Below are 11,646 nucleotides of genomic sequence, written 5' to 3'. Positions count from 1 at the left end.
GGGGTGGTAGTTTCGAGGTCAGTAGGAGGAGGTGAAGGGGGGTGACGGGGAAGGGTACAGTTTGGTAGGGGGGAGCGTGTGATGGGGGCGGCGTCTAGGTCAAGGGGAGGAGGAAGAGGGTGAGGAGGGTAATGGGGGGAGGGTACAGTGTGATGGGACTGAGTGGAATTGGAAGGATGAGGGGAAGAGGGGAAGGGCTTGGGGGTCAGAGCGGCTTGCTTTGTCTGACGGCAATATCTGACGGTGATCTTAAAGAGCCTACGTAAAAGATGAATTCAAAGGGATACTGTCTTCCATATTCAAGTGGAGAGGGGCAGGTGGTGATGGTGGTGGTGGTGGTGATAGGCGGGTGTAGCGAGTGTGGTCGGGTGTGCTATGTAATGGTGTACACGTGAATTATGAACTACCTCTCATAACGTACCATGAGCCGAGTCTTCAAATGGTGTGATTATCCGGAACTAATTATAATGTATGTCCCAGAAACACATCATTCATTATTTGCTTGCTGTGTGTGACGGTAAATACTCTTCACGGCCTCCTCGTGCGCTGTTTTCTTTCTTCTGCGTCACCCGCGTACCCCTCAAGGTCCTTCCGCGGCGTGCTTCCTTTCTTCCACGTAAACTGCGAAGTAACACCACGTGCGTGAAGGCTAGATCCAGGTCGCTCTGTTCCTAGATGGCGCTGCGCTGGGCGGAAGGACACGTGCTGCAGCCCGCCCGATCTGCCCCACGTGGGAGGAGGGCGGGAGGGCGGACTACGAACCGCCATGAATGAGTGGGAGGCGAGGGCGAGGAAGGAGGGGGGCGGGCGGGTAGGGGGTAGCGGCAGAGGTCTGAACAGAGGTCGGGCCGCGTGAACACAGGCACTTGGGAGGAAGGGTGGCAGGAGGGGCGGGGATGGAGGCACTGAAGTGAGGAGGAATGGGAGTAATAGAGGAGGGGGCACAAGGAGGGCCAGGAACACGAGGGAGGAGGAGAAGGAAGAAGAGGAAGAAGATGAGGATGAGTAGGTGCGAGGGAGTGCCTGCCACCTCCGTACATAAGGCACTGGCTGACTCCCGTGGCTCAGTCCTGCAGCGGCGCTGACGAGAGGTGCACGCAGTCGCTGGCTCTCGTCCCATCTCTCTCCTTCTCCCTCTCTATCCCGCCCTCACTCTCCCCTCGCTCCGTCGACAGCCGAGGCCGGAGGAGGGCACCCTGACATCCCTTGCACCACCCACCACCCTCCGTCACCTGAAGCCCCTGGAACACACTTCGGCACCTTCAGGAAAACTTTTATCTCCCCTCGCCGGGACAGTGTCGTGCTTGCGGTCGTGTGAGTGACAGCCACAGGTGGACAGACGAGTGTGGCGGCGCCTTACCCCCACCTACCCAACCACACCTGACACGACCACACCAACACACACGCACTTTCACCCTTCACCACACCTGACAGCCACAACAACTCACGTCTACCCCTTCACCACACCTGCCAACCACAACAACACACACTTGATACTTACCACACTTTACCACACCTGACCACACCTGCAGCACCACACACTTTTTACCCCTCACAACCACACCTTACCACAACAGACAACCACCCCGTCTTACACCACACAACACAACATACCAACACTAAAAAACACCGCAGACTTAGCAACCTCACCCACAACTTTTAAAACCCACCCTTCACAATACGTCCTTATCATCCTCCCCGCTCCCCCCGCGCCACACGGCCACCACAGCCACCGCCCAGACGGCCTGCCTGTGTCCCGGTCCCGCGGCACTGCCAAACGCGCCGCCCAGATTACGTAACCTAAAGAGAGTCACGTCGCGCCGGAGGAAGTGAGGCCAACTTCTGAGAGCGCGTGGTGTGACCTAACGTGCGTGCGTGCGTGCGTGTGACGGGTCAAGGAAATGCAGCACTGACTCCAGGAATATAAAAAGGAGAGACTGACATAAGGAGAACGGAATGAACACAAGGAAATAAGGAAGAGGATAGAAAAAAGTAATAGACTGATACAACGACGAGACGGACAGAAAGCAAGAAGGAGGCTGCCGGAGTAGGTGAAGGAGGGGGAGGAGTAAAAGTTTCGGTGGTGGTGCTGGTGGTGGTGGTGGTGTTGGTGTTCGTGGAGTTGGTGTTTCCTCATCACCGGAAGCGAAGCAGCGGATGTTGTGTGCTCAGGTCATTCTGCTCTTCCGTCACCCTCAAGAACACGCTTTATGCACCACGTGAGTATTTTGATGGATTGTTAATGTTCGTGTTTCCTCTTTCCTTGTTATATTTAGTGTTTGCGTGTATTGTTTTGAACGGGTGCGGTGTGTTCCTTTGTATTGAGGATATGTTGAAAATGTGTCTTTGTTCCTGATTCGAAACTAGGTGTATTTTTTTTTTACTATTTCACTGTGAGTTGACGATTTTTTCTTCTATATGTTTATTTGATTTTTCTCCTCCCGTCTCCTCATCCTCCAACTCTTTTCCCTTTTGTTTTCTTCTTCCTTCTTTTTCTACTTTTTTATCTTTGTTCTTGTTAATTTTCCTGCTGTTTCTCTTCCATTACCATTATTATCATCATCATCACCATCACCATCAATATCATTTTTTTTTTGTTTTCTTCTTCCTTCTTCTTTTTCTACTTTTTTTTTATCGTTATTCTTGTTCATTTTGCTGCTGTTTCTCTTCCATTACCATTATTATCATCATCATCATCATCATCACCATCACCATCAATATTTTTTTTTCTTCTTCCTTCTTCTTTTTCTACTTTTTTATCGTTATTCTTGTTAATTTTGCTGCTGTTTCTCTTCTATTACTATTATTATTATCATCATCATCACCATCAGTATCATTTTAATCATCGCACCAAAATTACGCGTGTATGAAATTTCAGTCTGTTGCCATAAAGTTTTCCATCATTTTAATACGTGTTTACATCAGGCTGGCTTTTTTTTTTTTTTTTTTCGTGCGTGTTGGTGTCCATCTGTAATGCATTTTCCCCCTTTTCAGTTATCATCGTGTCGCGCGTCGCAAACTACATATATTCATTTCGTTCCTGTTTCCCGATCCGCCTCTCGTCATTGCATTCATTACGTCCTCTTTAATTTTGGCTTTGTTCCAATTAGTAGCATGATAGTATTGTATGGCTGATATTTGGTTTTAAAATACATATTCTCATTGTCTCTTTCATCATCGTTCCTGTTATTGTTTTTCACTATCAATCATTATTATCACTATAGTCTGATAACCACTATTTACTCAACCATCATCACTATCACCACCTCCACCATCACCAGCAACCCTACAAATAGCTTTAATATATTCACCGTTATCTTTATGAATACCTCACAACATTTCTCTTACTGGATGTCTTAACTTGAATTCGTTATGCTAAAAGGATTTGGGTGTTGTCTTTCTTTCCGGCTGTCAATGTTAACTTCCTCATAGCGGCGAGAAGTGATGATTTAAGATGACGATTTTCTTCGTTAATGTGTCATGCATATTAAGTGGAAAATACAGAGTGTGTGTGTGTGTGTGTGTGTGTGTGTGTGTGTGTGTGTGTGTGTGTGTGTGTGTGTCCATTTGTCTGTCTTTCTGATTATCACTCCCGAATTTATAAGCTCGTGTTTTCGGGGCAATCTTCTCTGCCTGTCTGTCTGTCTATCCGTGTCTGTATGTTTGTCTGTTTGCGGATCAGTGTCTTTGTTTGTCTTTCCATCGTTTACCTCTGTTTGTCTGTGTCTGTCAGTTTGTCTGTCTGCCTGCCTGTTTTGTTTGTCTTCTCTCTCTCTCTCTCTCTCTCTCTCTCTCTCTCTCTCTCTCTCTCTCTCTCTCTCTCTCTCTCTCTCTCTCTCTCTCTCTCTCTCTCTCTCTCTCTCTCTCTCTCTCTCTCTCTCTCTCTCTCTCTCTCTCTCTCTCTCTCTCTCTCTCTCTCTCTCTCTCTCTCTCTCTCTCTCTCTCTCTCTCTCTCTCTCTCTCTCTCCTCATATTCCACCTCCTCATTTTTTTCACTACCTAAGTACGCCTGTTAACGCCTAATGCTCCTCTTCATTATTCATTACGAGCCCTGTACTTTTCTCCTCCTCTTCGTCTCTCTCTTTCTCTGTTCCTACGCTTCTCTTTTTCTCCCTTTCTCTCTTTCTCTGCCTCTCCCTCCCACTCCCTCGCTCTCCTGCCTCTCTTGCTAAATGCCCTTCCCTTTAAACTCAACGGGGGGCATTAGCTGTATGAGGTTATTTCCTGCTTTCCCCAACCGTGATGATTATTACGTCCACCGCGTGAGGGAAGGGTAAAGAGAGCGACGGAGGGGACGGGCTGAGGGACGGAGGGAAGGTGGGCAGCGGAGTGTGCTTGTGTGTGTGTGTGTATGTGTGTGTGTGACGGGAGGGATGTAGGTGTTGAAGACGGTAGATAAGAGGTATAGGTAGGAATGACGGACTGATGGATAGGTAGATAGAAGGTAGATAGAGTGAGGGAAGGGTAATGAAAGGGATTGAGATATTGGCTGAGGGATGAAGGAAAGTAGGGCGGCGGAATGTGTGTGGGAGGCGTGATGAGATGAAGGTGGTACAGCGGAAAGTATAGGAAGGATATTAGATAGATAGATAGATAGATAGGTAGATGAAGAGAGAATAAAAAAGTGACACGCACATAAACACTAACAAACAAAGCTAACTAATTAACGAAATCATTAACCGAGATATACACAGACGGACAAATTGGTTCCATTCTCAGTACTTCATTTTTCACACGATTAACGCGAACATTGCCCATTTTGATTGTAAGCGCTAGATAAAAAAAAAAATAAATGTGTGCATGGTACCGAGACTGATTGGAGCGGTAATGTTTTTTTTGTTTTGTTTGTTTTTTTCGCGTCAACTTTTTCTCTCCCTTGTTTTTCTACCTGTGTTGCATGATGTGTTTGTATTGCTTGTGGGCTTGTGTTCATCTGCACTGCTTGTTTGGAATTGTATGCGTGTGTGTGTGTGTGTGTGTGTGTGTGTGTGTGTGTGTGTGGGTGTGGGTGTGGGTGTGTACTTCTCCCTCTGTATCCCAAATTTTCCCTTTGTCGTGGTCTCTACACTCGCACGTGTTTGTATGCACAGTAGTGTGTCAAACCTAAATTTCCATCAATTGTTCCCTTTTTTCTGTGTTTTGTGGTTAATTTATGGTAACACGTAGTATGATCCCCTGCAGTGCTCATGTGGTTGGCCCCCTCCCATTGTGACGCGGGTGTATTTTTTTTATAGTTATGCCTTCTGTTGCTCGCTTGACTCAAAGGAATAACACCTATGGAATGGAAACAAAGAGGTGAATGTCGACTTATATGGAACAGATGATGGGATGGTAGACATTTCCTCCCCACTATATAACTTCCTCCTCCTATTACTTATACAACTACTACTATTGCTACTACTCCTACAGCTATTACTCCACTTATCTCCATCTCCTCCTTCCTCTCCTTCTCCTCCTTTTCCAGTATCACCATCATCTGTCCTCCTCGGTATAAGTGGGTTAGCCTTACATAACAGTGCATCGATAGCGTCCAACCATGTCGTCTCACGGCCTTCCGCTCGGCCCACAGTGTGTCGCCACCGTCCGAAAAGTGAGCTGTTAAAGACGCAAGACTTTACTTTATTTCCTTTGGCCGCGTGGAAAGAGGTTAATTAATTGCCCTCATATTTTTTTTCGAGGTGGGAGTGGTAAAGGTAAATAAGTTTCGTTTAAGTTGGGTCATTAAATGTTATTAGATTCTTTTTGTGTTCTTTTAGTGAAGGGAGGTTACGTGATTATGTTTTTCTTTTCGGTACTTTTTTTCTTTTCGTACTAGATCTATTTTCCTCTTTTTCATGTGTAATGTTTTTCTTGACTTGTTTTTATTTTTATTCTGGTTGTGTGTGTTTTTTTTTTGTGTTTTTTTGGTCCAACTTTCTATTTTTTGTTCGAGAGCATTTTTTTTTTTCGTTTTAATCATAATTCGTATTAGTGGTGTAATTGGCATCCTTTGTTTCTTTACACACACACACACACACACACACACACACACACACACACACACACACACACAAATGACCCCAAGCATTCCCTTTGAAGTACGATCATGGCTTTATTTTTGCCGCGATATATTGACAGTTTATATTCCCGACCGACACCTTACCTAGACACACACACACACACACACACACACACACACACACACACACAGAAGCACACCTTCATATGCACGCACGCACTCTCCATCCCCCCTTTGCGGCACCATACTTCCTGTCTCTCCCGGAAGCAGAGGAAAAGGTTTCATTGATCCCAACACAGAAAGTAGCTGTTCCCGCCCCTGCTCGCCGCCCTGCCCAACCAACCTTCCTTCCCCTCCTGCTCCAAATACAGAGACTGGACGCTTTTTCCGCATCAAGGCGCCGGGCCAGACTGTTAAGCTTGCCTCATGCTCCCCCAAGGCTCTGTTTTTCTCACTCTTCAGGACAAGTACGATGTAGATAAACCCATTTTAAACGAGTGAGAAGGGGTATCGTGGTCCCCTTTCTACCTAGAGGGATTGCACTATATTGTTTTCATGCGTTTAGGGAGGAAGAACTAAGACCTAGGCAGAAGTGTATATATAGAGATGCCTCCTACACGTTTTTCATATAAAGTACAAAAGAGGAAGTTGCTGAAAAGGAGTTGATCGAATTGAGTTACTGAGAATGGGACAACTTCTAATATGGTCGATAGGGTCAAGGGTAGGGAGACACTTTCTTTCCTTCATCATTTGTGGAATAATATGAAATTTGGTAGACTATTAAAAAAAGACCTAATATGCTGTCCCTTCTTACTCGCGTTTCCTCTTAATTATCGCATGTGACTGTATTTCTTATTTTCGTTACAGGAGCAGTACAGTGAGGGAATTTTCTGCTGTTACTTAATATAAAAAAAGATTGCACTATACTGTAAGGTAATGCAACAAGTGAAGCGAGATACACGACTGAAATAAAGAAAAAGGAAAAGATAGGTGAAGGGTTACATATTTTTATAGTTTTGGAAGACCTAAGAAAAAGTCGAAAACACAACTTACAAAAAAGCGAAGACAGAGATATCATGAAAGGAAGGCAACAGAAGAGATGGACCAAATCGTACCATATCTGCTTATACGTTCGCTTATAATAGGTAATTCAGGAAATCGTTAGTCTTTTAGGTGAATGTCTATGGGTGTAGATTTCGCTTCCCTAACCTACACCCTCGCTATTGGGCCAAGGTTCCTACTACCCGTCACTCCTCATTCTCCTCCTCCTCCTTCATCTCCTCGCCCTCTTCAATCTCCTTTACCTCCTCCTACTCCTCCACCTCCTCTTCATTCGACGCCCCTGTTTCTCCTCCTCTTCCACCGTCCCGTTCCTCGTTCTCCTCTTCATTCTCCTCTTCCTCATCATCCTCCACTCCTCTTTCCTCTGTTCCTCTTCATCCTCGGCCCTTCTTTCCCCTCTTCCTCTTCATTCTCCGTCCCTCTTTCTTCTTTTCCTCTTCATTATCCGCTCCTCTTTTTCCTCTTCCTCTTCATTCTCCTATTCATCTTCCTCTTCCTCTTCATTAACCACTTATCTCTCCCCTCTTCCTCTTTACTCCCGCTCCTCGTTCTCCTCTTCCCTTCATTATCCGCTCCTCTTTTTCCTCTTCCTCTTCATTCTCCTACTCATCTTCCTCTTCCTCTTCATTAACCACTTATCTCTCCCCTCTTCCTCTTTACTCCCGCTCCTCGTTCTCCTCTTCCCTTCATTCTCCGCTCCTCTTCCTCCTCCTCTTTCTCTTCATTCTCCTACTCATCTTCCTCTTCCTCTTCATTAACCACTTATTTTTCTCCTCTTCCTCTTTACTCCCGCTCCTCGTTCTCCTCTTCTCTTCATTCTCCGCTCCTCTTCCTCATCTTCCTCTTCATCCGTCCCTCGTGCAATTAGCTGCCGGTGACCCATAAACTCGGCCCATTGCAGGATCAACGGGAATCATATGTCATCCTGATGATCTTCCACTCCCCTATTCCCACTTACTAGATTTCCACGCCCTCTTTTCGTCTCCCTTTCCTCTCTCAGTCTCAATCTCCCTTACTTCCTTTCTCTCTGTCTCTGTCTCTAACTGTCTCCCTCTGTCTTTCTGTCTCGCTCTTGCTCTAACTTTCTCTCTCTCTCAGCTCTGTTTCTTCCACTATCTTTTCTCTTCCTCTTCTTCCTCCTCCTTCTTTTCCTCCTACTTCCCTCCCGCCCCTTGCCATCCTTACAATATCAGCTTTATTCTCCTCCTCCTCCTCCTCCTCCTCCTCCTCTTTCTCCTCCTCCTCATCCCTATATGTTTGTCTGCCTCATGTTTTTCTCTCTTCATTTCTCTCCCTCTTGCCTCCTCCTCTCCCCTCTTTTTTTCTTTTTTTTATTCATTCTTTTCTTGTTTTCTGTTACTTTGCTCTGTTCCTTTTTCTCTCATCTTCGTTTCTCTCCTCTTATTTTTATTTGATTTTTTTCTCGTTTTTATTCTTGTTCTCCCGATCCTTTTTTGTTTTACTTTGTTTTTCACTCTTTTGTCGTTTGAGTTATTCTTTTATTTGTCTTGTATTTAATTTGTTTTTGTTTTTATTGTCTTTTGCTTTCGTTTACCTTCACTCGGTTTCCCTTTTTTAACCTTTTTTTCTGTCATTCTTTCTCATTTTTTATAGTTTTCAGTTTTTTTAATTCTTCCTGATTCCATTTTCTTTCTCTTCTTTTCTATTTGCTATTTATTTCACTCGTTTTCGTTCATGCACTTTCTCTCTCTTTTACGTTCGTTTTCGTTAATTAATTTTCCTTTTTTTTTTTTTTTACTTTTTTGACCTGCCCTAATAAAGTTTATCTGATCCCACTCCCCTCTTTTATTCTATTCTTCATTTTATTTCTCTCCTCCTCCTCCTCCTCCTCCTCCCTCTCTCCAACCTCCATTACCTTCATTTTTCTCCTTCTAATTGTCTCCTTTTGCCTTTCATTATTTTGTTATTCTGAATCCAATATTTCCTTCTGTTTGTATTTTCTCCTTCCTCCTTTTCTCATTTTCTCCTCCTCCTCCTACTCCTCCTCCTCCTCCTCCTCCTCCTCCGTCTTCCGCGACAGCCTGGCAACTATGCGAAACTTTCCTAACTTGATAAAAATTTCCCCGGCCACAGGGAAAAGGTGCCGCTATATTAACCTTCGGGTGAATTTATTCCTCCTCCTTAGCATCTCTCTCTCTCTCTCTCTCTCTCTCTCTCTCTCTCTCTCTCTCTCTCTCTCTCTCTCTCACACCCACCCACCCACCCCCATCGATGTTTTCCAGGAAGTGAATCGTCGTTTTCTATTCCTATTGGGCTTTCCTTTATGGCTGGGAAGTTTATTTTTAAAGGGTGACCAATAAAGATAAATGATTGTTGTCTTCGGCGTGTGTTTGGCTTTTCCTTAAGTAACACAGTGATGGATTGATTCTGAAGTGATATGCTGTGTGTGCGTCAGTGTGTTTGAGAGGAGGGGGGAAGGAGGAGAGTGAATAGGAGGAGGCTTGGTTACATAATACTCCGTTCCAGCGGCTCGGACAAAAACAGTGAACGCTAAAGGACAACACTATCGGTTACGTCGTTCGTTTAGACTATGTAGTGACAGCGAGGAAGCTGTTCATAACTTCATGCTGTCACGATAAAGAGGTGTGAGATAAAAGAACGCCTTACTTGTTACAGAGACGAGTTGAAACGGGGAAAAATGACAATGTAGAGGGCAGAGATTAGGAGGAGAGAACAAATAGAGAGGAGGGAAGAGAGAAGAGAAAGGGAGAAGAAAATAAATATAGAAGAGAGAGAATGACGCTTTAGAGGGAAGAGAAAATGAGAAGAGAAAGTAATTGTTGGATGTGAAGTGGAAAATGTAGTGATAGAAAACGATATAGCTTTAGAAGGAAGAGAAAGGTAGAATACAGAGGAAATGAGGGATATGAACTAGATGAGGTAGAGGGGAAAGAATGATGACAATGGAGCAAGAAATTAGAGGAGAGGCCGATGAGAGAGCAAGTAGAGGAGGTAGAGGCAAAGAAAGATGTTCCATTACTCTAGACTTCAGAGGGGAGAGAAAAGCAGAAGAAATTGATGGACTTGAGGGGAAAGAAGGATAGCAAAGGGGAACGAATAGGAGGTGGAGAAAGGTGAAGGGATAGGAGGATGAGAGAGCAAGAAGATTAATGATATTGAGATTAAAGGAGAGAGAGAGAGAGAGAGAGAGAGAGAGAGAGAGAGAGAGAGAGAGAGAGAGAGAGAGAGAGAGAGAGAGAGAGAGAGAGAGAGAGAGGTTTAAAGGAGGGGAGAGGAGAATTCGAGGTGGTAGAAGGGGCAACAGAGCGAGTATATATGAATCACTAATAGCTCTTCATTAGTCGCTAACAAGGCGAGCGAATTGAATAATGATTTTATTTTGTTGGCAGGAATGTGATTTACCGAGCTCTATCGGGTTCTCGTATGTAGGGATTACAGGGTTTTACGGAGCTTAGCCGATGCCGGATAACATAATACACACACACACACACACACACACACACACACACACACACACACACACACACACACACACACACACACACACACACACACACACACACACACACACACACACACACACACACACACACATACATACACACACACAAAAAAATGAACTATTATATTTTTTTTCGTGTAATATAATGAAAAATGGGCCACGATATATTTTTTTCAAGCTTATCGATAGTTATATACCCGAAGCATCACATTAGAATTTTACGCAGCACATGAATTATTTAACAGGGAATTAGGATGGTCAGTTTAGCAGAAAATGAGCATGATATTGTTTTTTATGTGTGCGTGGGTGTAATGACTAACACCAAAGCACGGTAATTAAAGAAAAAAAATATATTCTCCTGTGCAGTTATTATACAATTTAGAGGAGAGACAAAACTACATAATAACAGGTGAGTAAAATTGTATACACATTATACATGTAGCATTATACGATTTATGAGAGCAACAGAACTACCAAATAACAGGTGAATGTGTGTGTGTGTGTGTGTGTGTGTGTGTGTGTGTGTGTGTGTGTGTGTGTTCGTGTGACAGGTATTAGACTCAGGGGATAGCGTGATTAGCCGGATTACTTATAAATGTCCGAAATGTCCTGAGTTTCACTGAACGCCAGATAAGTATGATACATTGAAGCAATTTCGTGTTTGTAACCAGCGGATCTCTCGTTAATAGAATGTTTGTGTGAAAAAATGATGATGAGGAAGAGGGGGAAGAATGATAACTTTAAGGGAAGAAATGAGAATGAAAATAAAAATGCGAGGGATTATATATTTGCCAAGACTGCAGTTAAATAATGAAAAAATGCAGGCAATACTTAATCACAGAACACGAAAATATCACATACACTTTTATTTTCAAATTTTACACTATTTCCCCACCTATGACTTAGACACACACACACACAAACACACACACTCACACTCACATCACACCTCGTCTTCAGTTAGTTTGCTAAGTACAGTAATATCTCACACTGAGTAATCGTAGTGCCGTGAAATATATAACTGCGTGAAAATTAGCAGCTCTAGTAGGTAATATATTCTTCACTTTTATACGAAATACGAGCTGATGTAATTAGTTAGAGA

The 11,646-nt window shown here is 44.0% G+C and overlaps 1 protein-coding gene across 1 annotated transcript in view; it reads left to right on the top strand.

Moving 5' to 3' along the window:
• Positions 1–262: 262 nt before the first annotated feature.
• LOC127001558 (uncharacterized) overlaps positions 263–11,646 on the top strand; it is a 70,434-nt gene continuing 59,050 nt past the window's right edge. The window contains exon 1 of the mRNA XM_050866206.1: positions 263–2,219. The gene's annotated coding sequence lies outside the window, so the exon portion shown is untranslated. The remainder of the gene's footprint in view (positions 2,220–11,646) is intronic.

This window comes from Eriocheir sinensis, chromosome 21 (assembly GCF_024679095.1).
Source record: "Eriocheir sinensis breed Jianghai 21 chromosome 21, ASM2467909v1, whole genome shotgun sequence".
Classification (NCBI taxonomy): Eukaryota; Metazoa; Arthropoda; class Malacostraca; order Decapoda; family Varunidae; genus Eriocheir; species Eriocheir sinensis.
The sequence above is the reverse complement of the archived record's forward strand: the minus strand, read 5'-3'. Positions and strand labels throughout refer to the sequence as shown.